The following is a 24,336-nucleotide window of genomic DNA, read 5'->3' on the forward strand; positions in this document are numbered from 1 at the left end:
CAAAATTGAACTCTATCTCGTACAATGTTATTGCAAAATTGATTTTGATATATATTTCATTATGCTTGTCGACTTTATAACCCTATTTTCACCTCGTAGTAGTGTTACGCCAATGTTCTGCAATCGTCTGACCTACTTACCTGACCATGTTCTAGAGGGAAAGTAATGATAACATGTGGGTCGTGCAAAAGAGAACATTTTCCTCCGCCCGAAAAACTCTAGCAATGCGCCGCCAAAAGAATTGTTTGAATGTCGGCAAAACATAATCTTGAACTCTATCCTTATTATGTTCTTTCTTGGGAGGACAAGAGTGGTGTTACCTGAGGAGAGAGGTGTAAAGTTGCACCCCTGCTCGCGTCACCAGGCGATTCCTGTTGGTTAACGAGGATGGACTGGTAGTGGTATAGACTTTAGTAAGGTGGGGGCTGGAAAATCTTTGCGGATCTTTTTGTAATAACAAAGTAAACCGTATCTCTTCGGAAAACGTGCGTTTTTACTTATCGACCGTATAATTTATACTGCATTAAAAAAAAGTAACTACAAAGCGCTAATTTTACAAGATTATACCAAAATATTCTGTTTCAATTGAGTACTTTTTATCCTCCTCATGTTTCTATGCACTATATCTTGCCCATTCACCCTCGCAGTTTTAAACTCGAACACCTTTTTTGCAGTTTTCCTAACGGAAAGAGAGCTTATTTCGGCAATTTTGAATTAATTGTGCTAACGTTTGGTGTCGGTTCAAACAGAGCGGTCATCATAATAGGATTATGTTATAGGATTGTCTAGGATCTCGGTCTGAGCTTCACTTGATTTTGGTTTACTGGTTATGAGTAATTTCAAAATGATTTATTCTGATTGTTTCATAACAGTTGTGACAAAAACCTTGTATAAGGGGAATTTCTCTCTCTCTTAAAAAAACAAAAACAAAACAAAACAAAACAAAAAACAAAAACGTGTGTGCGTGTGTGCCGAGCGATTAAACTTCCAGTTGCTACTCAAGTTTCTTTTTCATGCTTTATGATTTAGGATCCTCAGCAATTGTCAGATCAGATTATAAGGTTATGTCATCGCTTGTTTCTTTCTGTCCTAGCTCAATGCTGTCAATACCATGCACCCCCTCCCCTCCATTTTACCCTTCTTTTCCTGTAATGCCCGATGTCTACCAATTTGATGCGCTATCCGAGCCACAAAGGGATGGGGACACACAGGGCTCATTGTAGGACCAAGGCAGGCAGGGACGGGGGACAATGCAAGTCATTAAATATTGACACGCACCTTGTGAAAGGGGGCACGTTGTACTACCCCCCCCCCCTTCTACCCTCTCCCTCTGCGAGTGTACGGGGATGTGTCATACCGCAGCAAGGGGAACTACATCTGTCTAAAAGACAGTGCTATCCCCCTGGACAAGGGACGTGAAAGCCCGTCGAAGAAAACAAAAAGAGAACGAAAAGGAAAGTATCGATTTGTGTTTGACAGCAAGGTCCGCTGGCTTCTTTCTTTCAGAAAGAAAAGAAAAAAGTCACCGACGTTTTAAAGAGAAGTTTTGGCCCATGCTAAGAAATAAATCCGTCCTTAATTCGGCTTCGAGATCCAGCGCTGGAGAAATAGAAAAGGGGGAAGTGAATGACAAACTTTACCATCATAATTGCAACTGGTTGCCTGTTGAAAGGGGGTACAAAAGAGATAGACATGAAAGAAAAGTGTGTGACTATAGAGAGAACGGGGGAAGGGGAGGTGAGGTTTAAAAGAAACATGGTTCATCAAAAAACTCTTGTGGGTAAACTTCGTGTCGAATTTAGCGGATTACAAGTTAATACTGCTATCGAACGTGAGAAATACGAAAGATGGCATCAGGCTAACTCGTAAGTGGATTTCACACACTCGTCTTTACACTGAGCGCGCTCAGACGCATGTCATTCAACCTCCTGCTGCCAAGTGAACGATCATTATTGGCAACACGTTTATACACACGGTCAGTAGACATTTTCAGATCTTGATAAGTGTACGGGCTCAACTGACTTTAGAATCTTTGCAAGTTTGATATTTCAAAAAATGATTTTAGGCATTTGCTGTCTCATAAAGTTGATGATTGAAAAATGATCACACCCGTTACTGCTCCTGCGTGCAAACACTGCTTCCACAACTGCCACTGCAGTCATTTCTTTAAAGTCCTTGATCGCCTGCTATCTTTTGGGAATTTCTATCGTTATACATTAGATACAAAAGAACGAGTGTTTCTGGACGTCTGATCTGGACATTTAGGCGCATTAGCGCCCCCATCGTTCATAGATTGCAGAGTCTCTCATTGCCTTTCCCTGTCACTAATACTCCTCACCAGCACCCCCCCCCCCTCCTTCGTCCATCTATACCGTACGCCTTGGCGTCAGATCTATCATGCAAAGATGCTTTATTCACACTCTTTCATTTCTTTGCAATTTCACTTAATCCTTAAAACTATCATCGCACACAAATCAAGTGTCCCATTGGTTTTAAAAGTCCAATAAGTGTATGTTGTCTTTTATAAGGAGGAGTTGCACCATTTACACATGTATTACAATTTATTACAATGACCATTGACAATGAAACGATGGTTACACACCAAAGCCTGGCTGCAACAGGCTGGTTATACTTATCAAAGTAAAATTTTACTTCTCAAAGTCACTAGAAATCTATCTTTCGAACGCGAAACCATGCCCCCTCCCATGTCGCACTTCATTGATTCATTTTTCTCATTTCCAAAATACCCTTAAAAATCACTATAATACACCCGGTATCACAAACAAAATGGCTCGGAATGAGCTTTAACAGGAATACATGGGAAATGAACATTTTCTTGGCAGTCTCGTGCTCCAATACTTCATTTTGTCTGGAAACTCTGCTTTTATGATTTAGACATCAATCATAACTTGCATTCTTTTGTTCTTCATTTTTTGTGGATTCACATCTTTCCCGAGCTCTTCTGCTCCTGCGTCTTCTTCATTCACTGTCTTTTCTTCTTCTTCTTCTTCTTCTTCTTCTTCTTCTTCTTCTTCTTCTTCTTCTTCTTCTACTCCATCATCGTCATCATCATTATTATCATCATCATCATCATCATCATCATCATCATCATCATCATCATCATCACCATCATCATCATCATCATTATTCATCATCGCCGTCATCATCATCATCATCTTCATCATCATCATCATCATCATCATCATCATCATCATCATCATCATCATCATCTTAAATTCTTCTTCCTCTTTCTGAGCGACGAATTTACGCCACTTAATGACGTAGCAAAAAAAAAACACCCCACAATTTAACGAATCACACAGAATTAGAGTCTCATATATAACTGCCAGTAATGCCGAATGTAGTGTCAACTTCAATCTTGCGTCATTGAACATTTCGATCAGGGTACGAACAATATTTCATTTCTTTACGGACTTCCGGCAGTGCAATGACACGTCGATCCTTTCTATTGATCGCGGCTCTCCGCGGGAGCGCCATTAGAGCGTCTTGGCGTGATAACGGGGTGTCCGTGCAAAGCAAGTAGCTAGGAGCCGCATTTAGCTCTCGCCCTAATTGAAATAGGCGTTGTCGACAAACACTCGGTGGAAGAAAGCTAAGGAGAAGGACAAACTCCACGAGAGTGAAAGGGGGATTAAACACGAGGAAGGGAAGAACATATACGTATATATGATAAAAGAAAACAGCGAAGTAACATGTGTTTCTCCCATGCTGCATTGTAAAACTCTAATGCCCTTTCAAGGTAGTCGGCAAACACAGGTCAAAAAACATCACGCAATGTCACTGTCCAACGGTGGATACAAAAATGGAGCTTGGTAAATCGTTAAAATTTCCCCCGTTCTTAAAGACACATCATCATGATCATTGTTTCTGATTGATAATTATGTTGTTATGAAGTACACGGAGTTTAACGCTCTTCCATCGTACAGGACTCACGCTTGCCATTGTGTTTTCCCTCAGTGTTTTAAGGGGACTGTGTTTACTCGCATTGCGTTCAATATTTACCATTCACTCAACAGTATGTAGGGAGACTGTTTGTGCATGGGCGCTAATACATGCGCTGCTCCTGTAGCGTTTTTGGTCCACATTCTGTCGACACTATTTACTCCATTATCGATATTTGCGGTGTTCTACAGGAGGGTAGCAACCCTGGACGTCTTGGGAGCAGCTAAAGATGGTTAGGTTAGCGACCTACTTCACCACACCACTTTAATGGTCACTATCTTATCAGAACTATATGGTATTGTGTGATGTTGTTTTGGCTGCTGTGATTATAATTATAGGCATCAGCATTTGAGAGCATCATGTAGCATAACTTTTACTTTGATAAACAAGCTAAGTTTCGTTTAGAACAAATCAATGGTTGTTGTTGTTTTAAAGAAAGAAAGAAGAGAGAAAAAAAATGGGGCCAAATTCAATGGTTCTTAACTGTTGTACACTTTGGTCTTCCTAAAGGCTCGTGTTATTTTTACAAAAACAAAAGAGAGATGAATGAAACCAAAACCAAAACTTATGAATATTTAAGGCTTAAAGGTTCTGTTTACCGTTGGGGGCAGTGATTTAAAAAAAAAATGTTCAAGATATCACATTTGATGCATATGTGTAGGTCTGTTGTCATAAAACATCCTACCATATAAAATTTTTGCAATAAAGCCTACCATATAAGGTCGAGATATCAGTATTTTTCTCACTAAACCATAAATTACTGTAGACGGTTTAGTCTGGAAACATTTTTATTATAACTATAAGCCGGGTTCACATTTTGTGTATTTAACAATACTTGACATCGATTATACGGATTCAAATTTTTACATTGGTTGTTTCTGTCCCTAACTCACATTTTAGAACCATTTTCAAGCACTAATGCTGGGTTTTTGTTTCTTCCGCAAATGGTAAATTATTCCTTTAAGACATCAGTATTTTGTTCTTTTTTTTTAGCTCACACGAAGATGATGTTGCGTGAACAACTGACATGACTTCCATGAACAAACACCGAGCTGAACGAAACTTTGCCTCAGTATCTAAAAAATGAACTTGTTCGACAAGTGGATGGCATTATTCATGTGGCATTCCTTCTAAAGTTCATCAAGACTCTTAATGACTTGTTATTCTTCCATTGGGCGTGGACACACATGTCATGCAATGTCTGCGAAGCAACACGTGTGCCCACACACGTACGCAAACACAAGTACCATGACAGACAGACACACATAGACGCACATATATACACCTGTTCGTCGGGTACAGGGTATCTTGACTTACAACGATGTTTCGGGTAATACGGAGTGACGTCAATTTGTTCCCCCATTCTTCAGTCACCTGTTGCCTTCAAAGCTAACCCTTTCCGACACAGATCATATCTTGTTCATTCGAGCAGAATCTATACGTTGACAAATGGATCAACCAAAACATAACAAAACATAGAAAAACATGTTGATAATGATTATTGAATCCAGAGGGGCGACCACGACCCCCAGGGGAGTTTTCTGTGAAAGGTTTTTTGGGAAAATAACCCACAGAGCATCGTGTTCAGGAGGACATTTTTGGAGTAGAGTTGGAGGTGAACGTCTGCTCTTCAAGCAGGGAGGGGGTTAAAGATTTGCTTCTTGTTGATGATCATCTCGTATGAAAGAGATGAATTGAATACATGGTCGACAGACATGTATGTCGGCCAATTCTTTCTTTTCGTGCATGTAAGCATTGTTCTCACTGATGTCTAGCGCAAACAAGTCAGTGCAGGGTTATTTCAAATCGTCATGGAATGGAAGGTGAGCGCAATGGTATCAACAGCATGGAGATTTACATATGGAAGCTTATTGAGGGTTTGCGTAGACCAATAGTAATATTTTTTCTTTTAATCGTCTCAGGAGATTTCAATTTCAAGCATGAAAAGACAGTCTTTGATAAACCTTTAAGGTGTTATAATGATCTCATACACACGGCTGAAAGTTGTTTATGCAAATGTCATATTGCATTCTATACTTTTGTTGGAAATGAAATGAAACGAAATGAAGTTATATTTCTGAAGACATCGTTGATAACTGTAATGACTTTGTATTGTATAAACCTACATCGTATTATATTGTATAAACTCATTGGCTTTCGGGTCTTTGAGTATCATTATGTATTCAGACAGATATATCAATATTTGTAATCTCAACTGAGGGTTTATTAATATCCCATCAAAATAAGACCGATTGCGACGACTGCTGTTTTATTAAGGAATATCTATTTTTATAGCAGGAATACAGACATGTAGAGAGAAAGACATAGGAAGAGAAAAAGAGAGAAAGAGATAGGGAAGGGGATGATCTTGGTGAAGGATCGATGCTTTCCGTATAAATCCTTGGTACTATCCATCTAGTTAATCTTGATTCCATATTGAATGTGTAACCGCCATAATATGATTTGATAATGAATTGATTTATGGGCTCATGATCACACGCATTTAGTATCCATCATTGTTAAATCCACTCTTTACAAAAATAATTACGTTTGGGTTTCTTGCAATATTTTGAAAACCGAAATAAAAAGTTTTGATATTGAAAGGGATTTCCTGATGCATCATCTGCTTTCTTGACGAATCAACAGAGTACAGAAAGTGGCAAACGTCTGCTGGTCGTTTAGTGTGTGCTAAATATTATTTTTGTGCGTGTATTTTAAGTGGTAGCAACTTTCAATGTGTGCTGTATCATTGCGATGTCTCTATGGCTAAAAAAAGTGTTGATAAACCCTGGAAAAAGTGCCTCGAACGCTCGTTTCTACCTTTTCTTCCAGTTATTATTTTACTCTTTCTTCTCCTCCTCCTCGTACTCCTGCCTCAGATCCCCTTTTCCTTTTCTTCCTCTTCTTCTTCCGTTTTTCTTTCTTTGTATTACTGCTTCTTCTTTTTGATTTTCTTCTTCTTTTCCATCTTTTCCTTCTCCATCTTTTCTTCCCTTCCCTTTCTGCTCCTTTTTGTGTTCCTTCTTTTTCTTTAGGATTCTTTGTTATTCTTGATTCTTTCCGTTGTAGTCTTCTTCGTCTCCTTTTGCTTCTACAAGTTTTTTCTTCTTTCTTCTTCATCATGATCATCATGATCATCACCATCACCATCATCATCATCATCATCATCATCATCATCATTACCATCATCATCATTACCATCACCATCGTCATCATCAGCATCATCATCATCATCATCATGGTCACCATCATCATCATCGTCACCATCGTCATCATCATCATCGTCACCATCATCATCATCGTCACCATCACCATCATCATCGTCATCATCATCATCATCATCATCATCATCATCTCCTCCTCCTCTTCGTCCCTCTCATCCTTCTCATAGTGACGGAATTTTTCTCAGCTTTCTGTGGTGCGTACTGCCGGAATTCTTAGCGCTCATCAATTGACGATCAGTCCATGGTATAGTCATGTCTTGAAAGGCCGAGCTCTTGGGGGTGCCAGACTCCGCGTGCAAAAAAAAAAAAAAAAGTTTCATGGCAAGATTTAACTGCGAACATACTGATGATATTGTGAGGAGTATATCTTTGTATGTTTTAATGAAGTTATCGTGCATGCCTGTAAAAATACATGTCTGTCGAGTATGTTTGTATGTTTGTGTGTGATTAGAAGACGTGTTTGTCCACTCTGTATATCTCCCACGTTTCTATGGCAACGTGTGTGAGGAGTATATGGACTGCAGGTGATCATAAAAAAGAAGAAAGTGTGAGACTTGCATAACATGTGCACAATCATAAGTGGAAATAAATAACGTACCTAGAGGTATGTACAAACAGGGAGGTGAGACTTCCCTGGTACAAACGCCTGACTCTTTATCAGACATAATTATCCTGCATTATACAACATGACAATAAGAAGTGTTTTCCGAAAAATTTTGAACTTTCAAAATGTCATAACTTCCTTATTTTTATCCGATTCTGATTATGCTTCCTCTGTTCTGCAGGGATTTTTTTTTTCTCTTTCTTATGAAATTGATACAATTTTGAGGTGGATTTCTTCTTTAAAAGAAAACAACATTAATCTTGCAGAAAACATAGATACGCGCACAAACGCACAACCACGCAATTCGTTGTACACACACAAGCCTGCACGTACTCTACACCGCATCCATTACTAGGCCTTCTCGGAAAAAAAATGCACACGGAAAAACATACGTGCATAATATTTCACCATAAATTAAAAAAAAAAGTCATGAAAAACCTCAAAAATATCAAAAAGAGCTGTCCTTGTCCCATTTTGTAGCTCACCAAATAAAGATGTCATATGTGGACCACCTCAAATCGAAAGTTATGAAATATCCGGGATCATGGATTAATGCGTGAATTTAATGTTAGAAGAAACTTTTGACCCATTGCCTCGGGCGATTCATAAAGAAAAAAAAGAAGAAGAAGAAGCGTATAATCTGAGAGAGCTTCACATACATGCAGGGGATGCATGTAATGTGTTTCCTATGAAGGGTCGCGATAGTATCATTATCCAAGCATTACACGTTTTGTGTATGTACATAATAGCCACGTTGGTAAAAGTTTATAATCTTTACAGACATAGATAAGGTGTGTGAATCCATATGTATGCGTTTTTGGTTATGAAGGTGCATTAAATATCCAAACTGTGTGTTTTGTGTGTATTTATGTGTGTGGGTTTGTTTGTTTGTTTTTTTACGTCAGGGAGTTTCTACGCAAAACGTTCTTCTTCTTCCTCCTCCTATTTGGTATACAGTCCGCCGCTGGCGTATTATCGTATACCTGTCTTCTTTTTACGCTCATACGTACGAAACGCCATGAATCAAGCTATGCTCGCGCAATCTGAAGTACAATCGCAGGTCGTGACAGCGCTTGTATTGATTATCATTTCCATAATGACAGATTTTCGCTGAACTCTGCGCGCTCTGTTTTGCATTGATATAGGGATGAGGGGTTGAAAATCGTCGTATGCATTTGGCCATACCACTATAAAGGTGGGATTAAAAGATATTACACTTCCACAGCATGTTATTCTTTTCCCCATCCGCTTCCCGGCGTTCGATAAGGTCCTTATGTGAATCCTACTATGATGTCTTCAATTTAGACCACATGTAATCCTTTTGAGAGCATTAGCCGACCCGTAATGTTTGTCTGTCTAATCGTATCGGAACAGGTTTTGTTTTGTAACTCTCCTTTCAAATCGGGGAGGAGAAAATAAGAAAGAAAGAACTTTCCTTCTCTTATGAGCGGGGAAAAAGTGGGAGCGGTGGCAACAATTGAAGTTGTTTGGGTCTTAGTGGATTTTACTGATGGGTTGCAGTTAATCACGTGTTTCGGGAATGGTAAGCAGATTAGTGCAATTGCAGGAACTTGAGTTAGGACCAGATGATCCAGAAGAAAGGTATTGTGAGGGGGACTTTTCATTCACTGTGCACCGCAGGAATGTTATTGGTCCGGTAAACGAACGATTGTGATCAAATTGAGCTTGTTCATGCGCACGACGTATATCCAGATAGGCCTACTGTGCGTAACGCGGAAAAAGAATCCAAAAGGTATATGGTATTGTTCCGCAAGAAGCCTACCTATACAATTTTGTGTGTCTTAACTTTTCAGTTAGTCATATTATATCAATTTATGTGATTTTTGAGAACCATATAGGCAGAATATTCTGGCACAAGATCAGACTAAAACACGTACTACAAAAAACAAAACAAAAACAAAACAAAAACAAAGGGGGTAGAGAAGGAGAGAGAGAGAGAGTAGCATAATATAATAGGAAAAATTTAGATTTCACGCTTGGTGATTATGATTGATATGATAATTTGCAAGAGGAGACAATGACAACAACATGCATTTCAGTAACATTGAATTTTATGATCATTATTTTATGGGGGTGGAGGATAATTCTTATTCAGTCATTGAATGTTGCAGCAGAAGTGATGATCATATACACACCATCACAATTATAACAACAACAATAATAATAACAACAAAAACAACAACAACAGCAGCAGCAGCAGCAGCGCCAGCAGCAGCAGCAGCAGCAACAACAACAACAATATCATCAACAACGGCAGGAATAATATTCATAACACCAACCACAACAGCGAAAGACGAACACTCGAGAAAGCTGCCAAGTGTTACACGAGGAGTTCGCTATTGTTGCCATCTCATTGTTTCGTCATAATAGGCACTGGTCCTTCTATTCCTTTCCATCTGGGTTGGGCATTGTGGGAATACGACTGCCAGGGTACAACTGTATACTGACACGGTATTGTCTGGAAGTATGTAGCGATGAATGGAGACGGTATATCTGAAGAAAAGAGGGAGAAGCTCAAGAATAATGCCAAAAGGATAAAAATGGGAGGGGGGGGGGGGGATTCTGACTATTGACCATAGCGAGAGGCAGACAAACCCTACTCGCAGCAGTAGACCTCGTGCAATCGTCGGTAATTTGGTAATTCTCGCCCAAGTCTACGATTGTACCATGATATATCAGTACGAAAACAGACCTTGGTAACATAAATGTACAATAGTATTGGCGTACAAACTTCTACGTCATGTCCCGCTCTTTCTATGATCGTTCTTCCGTGTGTAAGTTTGATTAGTGTCAGTGCACAACCATTAATCCACGTCATAATTTAAACAAAATTAAACAAACAAACAAACAAACATACAGAAAAGCACGCAACTTCCAAACGAGTTGTATCTGCATAAATGTATGACCAAGAATTAGAAAGGAAACTTGCAGTTCTTCTTCTTTTTCTTTTCTCTCCTAGCACTCGTCATCCCTTGCGTCATTGTCATAACCAGGAGCATTTATCATTTGATCATCGTCATCTATGACGTCGTAACGATCAATAACTGTCAACATCAACATCACCATCATCATCGTTATCATTATGCATTGATCCATGATGCAATGACATAATCATTCTTGATTATAGTTTATTGACCAGTCTTGATCTCAGAATATAATACGTGAACTTGACTCGCATGCGATAAATCAACAATATCATTATCATTCGACAATATTCTTTATACCTATAGGAAAGGTCAATATAAATATTACTTTACATATTGCCCTTTCAGTAAATATTCTCTCGTGACACTGGCACATGAGGTGACAGCATCGACGCTTGTAATCTTATCTGGCTATTTCTTTCCCGAAGAAAATGAAAAAATGCAGCCCTCGCCTCATAGTTATACTGCATTTTCTGCAGCTTTTGCACAATAATCCCAATAGTTTACGTACCTGTTGGCGTTTTTCTGTAAATGCAATCATAATCCCTACTATTTCATAGCTTATGTACATGTTTTCTATTTCTTGTTATGCATGTCCTCGAATTGATATTAGTATTTATACTGAATACGTACATTTGGAGTACGAAGAGTTCAGAATTAAAGAAAAGCTACATATGCCCCAATATAAATTTGTTTGGCTTAAATGTGGAGCATGATATCTCCTCTGAACTCGGGGGCAATCAGCCGTGTAGTACGCAGACTGCATATCCCCTCTTTTACAATGGAGTAAGTGAGGGGATGGATGTATGGGAGGGGGGGGGGGTGATGGCGAAGGGGAAAAACATACGATGATGAACATGTTGTGTCCCTGACAAGATCAAAAGAATAAGGGGATGAGTGTGGTTGCAAAGGGGTGAGGGTGAGGGTATGGGGAGAGAAAAGTAACTGTTCTCTCGCCTCTTGGTAGTCCTATAGAGGGGAAAACAATAGAGGAAGCAAGAATGAGGTACATGGGGTGAGAGATAGAGGGGAGAGGGGCGATGAGACTGAAGAAGATCTCGCGAGAGATAACCTATCGATTTGTGGCTGGAGATTAAAGGATTGGTAGGACTAAGATATCGATTCTCGAGGAGGATTTGTGACACGGCACATTCACACACCAGAAGCCACCATCAGGCAAGGGCCATGATGTCGGTGGATGAATAATCCGACGTGGACTGGGGGGAGAAAAACACAAACCCTCTTGTCATTTTTTTTTTTGGGCACAATATGTAGGTTTTCCCTGGGATTTTGTGAAAAAGAGCGACAAGCTCTACTGCGCTCAACCTTTCGCAAGCTTTGAGAAAAAAAAAGATGATAGCCGAAATAGACTTCATTAAGATGCACCTACTAAACAATCTACCGACTGCGTGAGCGATAGTAAGAGTGAAGGAGAAATCTAGACAATTTCGGATTGTTATACCGCGTTGAGAATGCGTATTTTGTAAAAGAAATTTACATTTTCATCAGGCAATAGTTTAGACCATTCCTATACACCCCTGCCCCCACCCCAGTCCGTGACAATCCTCATAACCGGAATAACATGGTTGTAACAAAAACAAAAACAACAACATCAACAACAACAACAACAACAATAACAGTGCAACATAATAAAAAACGGGCTGATAACATGAAATTGCACGATAAGTTGTTATTTCTTTCTTTCAGGCAATTAATTTTGTATCTTTTTGCTAGTATTAAAAACTTCTCGAACTTTCATTTTGTTTATTTTGACAGTATTCAAAGATTTCTTCAAATACTCGGGACTTAATAAAAGGGCAGTTGGTAGGTAAGTGGATGGGTACATGAATGATGGAAAAAAATAGAACGAAACATATAAACATATAGACAGCTGTATAAATGAATATACAGAAAGAGAGAGAGAGAGAGAGAGAGAGGGAGAGGGAGAGACGGAGAGATGGGAAAACGACTGATACTGTGAAAGAGAGCCACAGGTGGAATGGGCGTGGCCTGTTTTGCTGCAGCACCTTCGTATCGATTTCTCGTCAAACTTTTGCCTCCTCCCTCTCCAATGAATATTCAACACGTCCACGCGAGGCACCGCCCTCTTTCCTCCCTAAGACTGAACTTGGCAAGTACAACCGCTTGATGTTGTCACGCCCCTAGATGTGGTGGCGGATTACAATCGCTTGATGCGATCTTCGAAGGTTAGGAGTTCCACTGAAGTGGAGCGATTGGACAAAATAATTGTATCACTGTATTATGTTGTTCATCCAAAGAACCAAACATGTCTGAACTTGTCACGAATCACGTATCGTTTGAATCCACGTTTGTAAGCGAAATCTTTAATGAAATTCACAGCCTTACTTCATAACAATTATGTTTGAACATTTTGCTGAAATTATGAACAAAGACAACTACCCACATTAAGAAACAAAAAATCTTAAAATACATTATTTGCTTATCACCTTCTATTAAAACCGATTGAATAACTAATTTGAACAAATTCGCAAAATCATGATCGCCTTCAAAATTCTTCTTCTTCTTCGTCTTGTTCTTCTTATACTTATGTTTTTCTTCTCCTTCTTTTTCACTTCTTCTTCTTCTTACCCGACAGTGGGTAAATGAGTTCAAGGGCAATCATGGTCAATGAGTAAAAGATCGGCATTACACTGTGTTAACAATAAGTCATGTTCTCGTGCCTTGCAGGAATATTTGTTATGGCGCCCTCTTGAGCGGAAATTGTTGAATTGATCAATAATGATTTAAGGGATTTCAATATTAAATAGTAATTACTGTACATCATTACATAGTCCTACACGTATTTTGCAACGAGATTATTTGTTGGACGAACGGTTGTAGAGCTTTCAGCACAAACATTTTCGAGCAAATATATACCTACCATGAGTGATGCAAGGAGAGTACACTTTAAAAAATTACGATTTGAATAATGATGATGTATAAATTATGTATTTATCATGTATTGAGTGATCCATGTATCACAAGCTTAGCTTTTCAGTGGACCACTCCTTTTTCCATTCATATTTTATTGTTATCCTTCAAAGCATGCCTAGGTGTTCTCAGTTATACTACTTATATCATATCCTATTATATACTATGCGATTATGAGGCCTCCATCCATTCCAAGCTTAATCGCTTACGATGGTGGTCTCCTGCATTCAATGATCTCTGTTGTTTACTGAAAAATACTGTATATTTTATTTTATGTTTCTGTGTATCTACATTGCTCAATGCAATCACCTATGTGTATCTATTTGTGTACTGTTATCGATTTATTTCACTGCACTTGCTATTCTTTGTGTTTGTACTTTTTGAAATTTGTATTCAAATTGTATTTGATTGGATGCAGAAATAAAAACAAACAAACAAACAAACTATGCGATTCACTTTTCGTTTTGTACTTCTTTTTCTTTGATTGAAATTAATCAAACTATGCAATTGTTTTAAGCATGCTTTATATTGTATTATAGTTTGTTTCATTTCTTGATTGATGAAAAAATCAACTGAATTGAACTAATCTGAAGTGAAGTAAAATTGATACAACTGAAGGTTGACGGAGTGAGTCATACTCAATGATCCGACGGGAAAATTTTGCTGGAAAACATAGCAAACACAAACAACGCTTTCTTCATGTTGCCTCCGAATGGACGTACACATCATGAATATTCATCACACAATGTCTTAAAGTCATAATAACTCATCACATTATGTGAGAAATGAACTGTAACCCTACAACACCATGTTTAATCTTCGCAAATTGATTACGGAATCATGGAAAATTATATACGTGATACTTATGATCGTTTATGACCTAGATTCGCTTCTATGTCATTTTCTTTTAATAATGCGAACAAGATATTATGATATCAAAAAGTCAGAAGAATCACAAATACATGCAAAAACATAGATGATATCACATGTTACAAAAATCAAAGTGTACACCTTTGGAGTCTACAAGAGTTAATGCTTGATTATGGCGATATAAATGTTGTTCTACATTATTTGAAAATGAAAAGATACGGATAGAATGGAAACTATGACCTATCACATCACGTTCCTTCACACCCAGTCCTTCAAAGACACTGGCAAAGAAAAAGCAGCAAAACACACAATGAAAACGAGTAGTAACACACACGAAATGACACTATAATAGGTAGTATAGAAGTCACACGTCTGCGACAGACGATCATGGCTATTGGGTTTCGGAGGCGCGGGAAATCAACAGCAGGAAAGAGTGGCTGCAATTGTCACGACGTTTCGCGAGCCAGACAAGTGGCGCAGTGAAATAAAGGACAGTTAATCGCTGAAATCTCATCTCCGTAAAGTAAGCTAAAGTGCTCTATATTTCCGGGGCAGATAGTACCAAACAGTCAAAAAGTCTGAAGTTTTTGTTCGCTCCGCCTAGCCGAAAAGATCATACCTTACTTATCACTCAATGGAGATACATTTTAGTTCCTTGGCAAAAGGTCGCTATTATAATATATCCCTGAAAATAAATTCAGTCAACGTGAAGACAGCGCTTGAGAGTACTGTGCAAGATACAAGGACAAGGCCTGACATTCTATTCATCAGAACTGTGTGCATCGTACTAACTTTATGAGGAAAAGAATTTTCGTCTGACACCTAATCGTTGGCGGACAGTATAAAAAAAAAGAATAAAATGGGCTACTTAGCTAGTCATAAGAAACCACGTGCAGTTGTCTGTTGTATGGTTTAAATAGGAAATTAAAATGTCTTCTTTGCACAAAGCAAGAATATATATTTCCAGAATCCAGCTTAATGAAATCAGATTTAGGAACGCTTTTTCAACTCGATTCAATTAAACTGTCTGTTCGTCGTCATTATATAGAATAAAATGAAATGACACAAGGAGACATGTCAACATAGAAATTAAAGGAGCATTATATATAAATCAAATAGGACAGAGAATGAATATTAAAATAATGGATTAACGTCTAGAGAAGCAGTGATGTTACAAAAGGGATTCCAGGAAAAGTAACACTTAAAACTGGTGTAATATAAACTGAAGAGGGAGACAATCATCTTGTTCGGTTTCCATCGATCGAACATGTTGCGTCAACAAAACTTCAAAGCAAAGATCAAACAGACAAACAAAGAAACAAAGCAAAGACAAACCTATACCCTCTTGTGTACCCAGCAAATATGGTATAAAACAAGAGAACCTCGGTGAAAGTTGTCAGAGGCCATCAATAGTCATGAGGTCAAATTTGCAAAGAAGATGCGCAGGTGTCCTTCGTGAATCAGGACACATCGTAACGACCTTTGCGGTCACAAGCCACTCCGTCTAAATCCATAATTATGATCACTTGGTAGCACGTCTTTCAACATCGCTGGCACCCAATGCAGCAAACCAAAACAGCAACAACATCAACTAACACAAATAAATAAATAAATAAGCACACAACAAAACCAAAACGAAAAGAAAAACGAATACATGTCAGAAAGAGATAACAGACAAAACAAATACACACAAACTCAAATTACCTGCTCCTAAATGTAATCTTTTCACTCTACTCGTCTCGAAAACACACAATCATCAACGACCTTATGCCACTCACAAGGGACCAAAACAAGACCATTCAGCTGTATACAGGAGAATAATAGTGTAGACCTGTTGGACGTCGAAAAGTGTAGGAACCTTGACGAACATGACCATGGCTGTGGTATAGATGTGAGTTTGATATGTTCGTTTGTTTCCCCTCGTTCTGGGTCAGAAAGCCCGGAGAAAAGGGGGGTCTTCTCGCCTCACATCCACGGCTCTCCAGCCACCGCCGGGACACTGGCCGAGGTAACTCGACCTGTGGCACACGATCAATTACAAACAAAAACTCGGCACTTCACCTCTTCTTGTATCACGGCAATGCCCTTGACGGTTATTTATACATTTTGTTTCAGTTATTTTTCTCTTTTTCATTTTCGTCCATTTCAAGCAAGGATAAGACATTCGAAGGGAGTCATTTCTTTCGTTAACCTCTACGTTTAAATGTTTTTGTTCATTTGAATGACTATGCAATGATACCAGGACATATTTTGGTGGCATTTATAGCTGAACGTGTAGACCTTCTGAGCAGGGAGAAAAAAATACATATGTTGGTACATACACTTTTTATTTAGTTCAATGCACGATTTCTATTCATGCTAAGAGCGCTTTAATAGAGTACCATTCTTGAATTGACAGTTTAGGTCTTCTGGTAGTCTATATCAGCACAATTTACCATGGAACCTTTGTTTTTGTATCGTGATTGTGTACAACTTTGTGGCCGTCGATGTCGTGCTTTGCGATACCATTTGAAGGTAATGAAGTGCATATGTTTATTTGACTCAGTTATGGAAAAGTAAGTCATGTAGAATGACTCAACGTTTCTCAGGATGGGTTTATTCATAAAGAAGCTTTAAAATGTATGTCTTTATTTCATTAGTGATTACACGATATAGCAATATACGATATTCATACACACACGCATACATACTTACGTATTAGGCATAACAAACAAACAACTTTATAGTTACATTTGAAATTGACACTGATAATGCTTACATTAACTCTCACTCCTTTTTGTTGTTGTTGTTGCAGTAACCATCATTCATGTTATAGAAGAAATGTCATTGTTAGTCCCTTTTAGTGATCGTATAATTGTATTTGCATTTCACTGTATTGATAATGAAGCCAAGATATGTGGCTGACTTCACAGGTCCCTTTCGAAGGACGCAGAAGACAATTCCACGGTGCATGTATGACACAAAAGAGAAAAGCAAATATAAGAAATACGCTTTCACTCTCCATTGGTCCTCAAATTATCGCTAAAGGACAAGTCCATCTTCAAGGATTGAGAGAATGCTGCAATATCAGCAGAATTTTTGAAGCTTCAGTGCCGCCATCGCTGGATGAAAAGACTACTACAGCTTGTCATGTCACGTGCGTAGAACGATATAAGGAAAGTATTCAAAAAAAAAATCAACATATTTTCACTTTTCTCGCAAAATAACAGAGCACTTGACTTGCCTCTTTCAGAAGGCAGGGGAAATAATATGGCTTAAGATATGTCAGTAGCGAGTCGAGGGAATGTGTACTTTAAAAAATGAAATTTTGTGGAATTATCTTTTTATTTTCCTTATATCGTTCTACACATGTGATATCACACACTGTAGTAGTCTCCTCTTCCAGCAGTAACTGTAGAAAATTTAAAAATTCAACTTTTGAAATTAATCCAATTTTCCATAAACTTTCCATGATGTGTTCTACTAATATTGTTGCATTCACTTAATCCTTAGTATATGAAGGTGGACTTTTCCTTTAATCTATTGCCATTGTGTGCTCAAACGACCTTGAAAATTAAGTTAGGTATTAAAAATACACGAACTGCCACGCTATTTCACAAAACATACAAACACATTATTCAATTATAACTCTTGAAGAAAAATCGAACTTTTTTCCCTGGCTTGCACTTTTTAAGCAGTCAGCGTAGTCCCAAGCGCGCATCTTGATGTCAGTTCGAATTAACGGGCCCAATTTAGCAAATGAGAAGTAAGCGCGAAATGTTACCCCGAAATGAGGCCACACAAACACGCCTGACGCTGCATTTTCATGCGCGCAGAGTTACATACATGCATGTGCTGCTGCTCACCCCCGAGCTCAGTCATCCCTACGGAGGTTCCGGCAATACGCTTGGGACCAATGGAAGAATGTGTCGGTACCAACAGGTAGTCGCAGCGCGTCTATCACACATTCGCGTCCGTGGCAATGAAATTACCCGGAGGTGAGCCCGTTCGAGGGTTCGGTGGGAAGGTATTATTTCGACGTCTCCCCATGTGATCCTAGTCATCCGTCACGGGGTATTATGGGACTATTAATGGCCAAGGGTGTGTGTGTGTGTGCGTGAGTGTGTGTGAGCGCAGATGACTGTCCGCGACCACGACAAATTGATTGAATCAATCGTTGTGGCAAATGGCTGCTTTTTCGTCAACATCACACGAGAAAGAACTACACAAGGCGTCGTATCACGATTGATATTTGAGATGGTATTTTTTTATCTGTGTGTGTGTGAGTGAATGTGTGCGTGTGCGAACTCGAGTATTATGCAAGGTATGTCTGACGGCGTAATCAAGTTAATTAGAAGGGACGTGCCAATCGCGCAAGTGGCAGAGGCCATGGGGCGCGAAACACGCGAGAACTCGGTGAGAACGTCACCATCGCCTCTCATTGGTTGACATACTCGAGTCACGTGACCGAACGAAATGCCATCACGCCTAGGATACCCACACAGATTCAAATGGAAATGTCAACAAACACTCAAACAAAAGACATAATACACTCTTTCACACTCACACACACATACACACACCATCTGTTGCAGAAAAAATGTGGTAGCTGCAGCGGATAAGGATTTGAAGATGCTTACAGTATAAAAAGACAAGATATTATTGGTTCGAATTCTTTATGGCGCGTTTTATTTCACATGAAAGAACATACACTAAAATACAATTAATTATGTTGAGGGGGATATCATCCCCCCTGCCTTCCGAAAGAGGTACTCTGTTCGGAAGTCAACCTAATAGAGGACATGCATTTACGTCAAACTTTGGAAAATAAACACAAACTTCTTTTTTTTTTGTGGGGGGGGGGGGAGGTATATAGGAGAATACTTAACACAGATTGAAAGTCCTTTAAAACGGGAGAAATATCACAGACTTTTTGTTTACCGAATGTATGCGTCACGCGAAAACAATACGGCAGAGCCTGAATGCATTTGTTGACACTTACCCATTTTTTCTTTCTTCGAGAAGGAAGTAACGGTTGTTGGAGTATGACACAAAGATTGATCATTCATTGACCCGATTTGCCCATGAAATGCGATCAATCAAGGGCGGCAACTTGTGTGTGTGTCTGATCGCATGTGTGATTTGGTCCTGTGTGGGTAGTTTGGACTTCTTTTAAAGGAGAAGTTCATCCAAATATGGTACATGCCTGGATTGAGGTAACGCAGCAATCATTTGTGTGTGTGTATGTGTGTGCGTGTGTGTGTGTGTGTGTTGAGGAAGATCAGACAATCAGTTCGAAAGTTATGATTTTTTAAAGTTTCAGCTCAGCAATCGTTGCATTAGAAGACTGCAACAGGTTGTGACATCACCGCAGGACAACGACATAAAGAACATATAAAGAGAATTCCGCACAATGTAATTTTTATGAAAAGTGCCCACTTCCTCTATTGGTTATACTGACACAATCTTATAATTTCCCCCGCTTTCTGAAAGAAAAAGTCACGTGCTTTTTCATTCTTCTATAGAAATAAGAAAATATGTTGAATTTGTTTGCATCCAAATGCGGTACATAAATTGTTCTTCTTCATATAGTAATCGTTGTCCATAGTGACGTCACAAGTTCTCGTAGTTTCCTCATCCTGCGATGACCGAACTGAAACTTTAATGATTCTAACTTTTGAATGGACCATGTACCTACTACACCCATGGACTCATAACGAAGGTCTTTCTTTGATCCTATCATCACGGCCGCCACCTGATTATGTACACCCAAATTAGTACATTCAAATGTTTGGACAATGACGATTGCATAATAGTGCATCGTCACAGACAAAAGAACCGTTTCCTTTATTTCGGTCTTATTTGGCTGCAATGCCTTTTCAGGCTCAACCGAATTTTAATCTGTTGAATAAACATCAATGATAGGGAGCAACAAACCCGAAAACATTACAATTTTTGTTTCACAAAATAAAGTGGACACTTGTAATGTATTTGCATTTTGCAGATGAAATTGCTTGAGCGATGATTTCCCAACAATGCAGAAGAACCGTTTTGTGTTTTTTCTTCATTTAAGAGTAATTATCTTCTGCACATGTAGTTTTTAAATTTATCAAAGCGCCGTCTTGTTTTAATCCAGTCTGGCTGTTGGCTGTGATGATGAGATCAAAGCAGGAAAGCAAGTTTAAAGTGTTTTTGTGACTCTTTTGCCAGAAGTTTGAGCATGGGGAATTAATTAATGAGTAATGATTGTCCATGAATGGACTGTCCGATTTCCCTCAATTTTTCACTGACGTGTTCTACTAATATAGCTACATTTACTCAATCCACACATAGCCTATATTTGGGTGAACTTGTCCTTTCAGCCTTTGATAACTACAGCGTTACCAACGTGTGGCATGACTATTGACATCCCCTTTAACTCCATCGCTATCGATGGAGAATAGTTTGATATGTACATCAGTCAAGAACAAAATGGCTGCTAACTCAGTGCCTCCGGGTAATCGACGGGTCATCTACAACATCTACGGGGATGCGAAAGATTTGTAGAGAATGGTTTAATTGGACAACTTTTTGTATATATGCGTGTGTGTGGGGAGGGGTGTATGTGTGTTTGAGTGTGTGTTGCTGTTATTAATGTTATTGCATCTGCTGTGTTAAGTTTGCTTTCTAACTACGCAAATATTAGTCCTATTTACGTACATCATAGGGATAACATGTGAGCAGCAGAAAGTTAGTAGGCCTACTTGGTACGGTTTGTTCGTTTGTTTGTTTATTTATTTTTTTTAATCAAATTTGGCAGCTTTTAAGTTATCACCAGCCAGAACCATGGAGCTATATCAAAGCACCACATATCGCGTTGTAACCCCATCCCAGAATTAAGGGCAATCCTTGAATTGTCAATAGATATCATTGCCTGTACGATGACTTGCAGTTCATTGAGCAGTAGGCATCTGTATATCAATATTTAATCTAGCCACTTTATCAATTCGATTTTGCAGGCAATACTTGCGCGAGCGTCCAGGCTGATAGCAGTCTTTTTTCCCTCCTTTTTTCACACAAATTGTTAGGTCGGTGTCCTAAAAATCATTGAATGCCATAACTATCAACAACTATCTTGTGCTGTCTGTTTACTTAAGTAAGTTTTCATTGACGTCAACGAGCAAGCGAGAGGAGCGCGTGATGCTTTTATTATAAATGAGGACCGAAATTTAGGGCAAATTATACCTGCCTGCGTTCAAAGCTAGCGTAAAGATTGCTGGACTTGCATTTGTGTATACTCCCTCTACTTCAATCGCCAGGCATATTTGGTGAACATCATTGGAAGATTTGCAGAAGAGGGTGCAATTTTGTCTCTCTTTCCCCCTTTTTGACCCCGTTCCCCGTCCCCCTCTCGATCGTCACCTCCCCCTAACCATCACAATAATTGTCAATATGGCTATCTTCGCCATATCATCTAATGCATTCCCCCAGGTTTTCCATTGAAGACACTTCACATCGTTACCCGGCCACATGTCCGCAAGAATTATTTGCCAATCACGTCGAATCGCTTAGCGGGTTTCCGTCGCCATGGAGACACCAAACATCCGCGTGTGTGCTCCTCGCGGATTACGACACATTAAGAGGTCAGTGCAATTTACGCGCGGCGTTAGACTAATGTTGTTCTTGCTCGTTTTTGTGAGAGCGAAGTGGGCAAGGACACGGTCGTCGCGTGAGGGTAGCTTTTTTCCAGTCGCTGCGGAATATCACCTTTGTTTCCGATGACATTTGAACTGTTGTTGCAGTCTGAAAAGATAGCCTTGCAAAATGTTTCCCTTTTTTGATACATGCATACATATTTGATGTGAAAGTTTTGAAGAAAAATGCAAATAAAGAAGGAAGAAAGAGGTAATAAGTGGTATGCTTTAAAAGAAATTTAGCCTTTTTTGGTGTGCTTATCCGTTATTTTGTTACAAAGGCTCTTGATGAGACTACGTCACAATAGCGATTTGTCAATGAAATCAGATGACCAAGGCTATCGAAATGATTCAATCCGTTAATAGCTCTGTCAATATGCCGGTGGGGTGCGAAATAACTGTAATCAGCTCCTTTCTAGCAAACTTTGACAATGTCATCTCCTTTCAGAGGTGCTTTCATTTCGTGTGCTTAGTTTTTTTTTTTTTTTTTTTTTATCCTGGCATATCAACAAAGAAGATTCTGACAAATACTGACATTGTGTATCTTGTTAAAAGGAGGGGGACGGGGTAGAAAGTGTGAAAATGATGGACCCTTTGAGAACGACCGTCTCATAAATAATGCTACTGACGTTGTACATAAACATGTCGAAATAACTGAAAGTTTGAAGGAGTTGAAGGATTTCACCAGCGGGATTCTCCTGGAGGGGTGTCGACGAGGAATTTTCGAAGTGCTACATGTTTGGGTATGCTTGTTACCATGCCGTTATTACATGTCGGATTTATCATTGACAATTCTGTTAATGACCTTCAGCTTGGTGACCTTAACGACATTTCAAAATGTGAGCATCATCAGCTCATGCATATAATTATTACGTCATTTTTTTTTGCATATATACGTTTGTGTGAGAGCGTGTGTCGTGTGTGAATGCGTGTTTGTGTGTGTCTGTGTCTGTGTTTGTGTGTATTTTTGTACGTTTTGCTACAGCATTTCTCTCATTTACGTGAAACACATCATGTAGTGGAACAGAAGAACCACCTTTTTTTTAAAGGGAAAGTGTAATTGCATGACCTAATCATAAATAGATGATGTATGTTATTGGCAATTGGAGAGGGATTCCATCAAATTGTCTGATTTTATCTTTAATGTTGCCAGAGACTCTGTTGAAATGTGACATTTTGATAAGTCTATGACACTAAGCTGCTCTCGACCTGTTTTCAGTTAAACAGACGCCCTACTATGTACGAAATCGAACAGTAGACGCGTCTCCTATAGAAGTTTACTATATAGAACGTGCATTTTGCGTTTGAGGAGATAATTCGTTACCTCGCCTGAGTCACATTGATGAGCTTTAGCTGATCCACATTGATAATGGGGCGAGGAAAATCCAAATCCAGATCAAGTTACCAATCAGAAGTCTGACAAGCCGCTAATGAGACGAAAATATCTCACTTTTCAAACGCCTTTGAAAGTTTCTTTTCGGACTTCGAGTGACATTCTGGGCAGCTTTCATGGGATTTAGCGTTTGATATGAAAGGGAAGAAAGAAGGAGAGAGAGAGAAAAAAAGACACTATATTTAACTTGACAGGTTTCCTTCAAGAAAACAAAAATCACTGCTGGCTAATATGAGTTCGTTTGTCTGGCTGCCAAGATGGAAACACACACAGCATCCCAAATACGCACACACTCGCCTTTGTTGTTGTTTTTATCTAAATTCTTGCTTTTTGCTCTTGATTTTGCTAGAAACGTGGTGGCGTAAGAAATGGGATTCGTGTTCGCGGGCTTCAAGCACCCCTCGACACCAGTCGCCTGAAACGGCCCGATCTACAGAGGGTGGCTTCCCTGCTTGATCCGAACTCTGCCCCTCCCCCGAACTCCATTCGCTCCTCATCAGCCATTGACCAGAGCTTCGTTTCATTGTCTCACGCAACATCTTCCCACGCATTCGTCGGTCATCCCATTGCTCCGTAGCCTCGCAAGTTGCAGACAGTTTGGGCGTGCCAACCTGAAAAAAAAAAGAAAAGAAAAAGTTCTCATTGAATGTTCTTTCATGAGATATAATTACGGGAAGGCCGTGCAATATACACCCAGGCGTCTTCGAAGCATTCGGGCATGGTCAGTCCTTTT

Source organism: Diadema setosum, chromosome 16, assembly GCF_964275005.1.
Source record: "Diadema setosum chromosome 16, eeDiaSeto1, whole genome shotgun sequence".
NCBI lineage: Eukaryota > Metazoa > Echinodermata > Echinoidea > Diadematoida > Diadematidae > Diadema > Diadema setosum.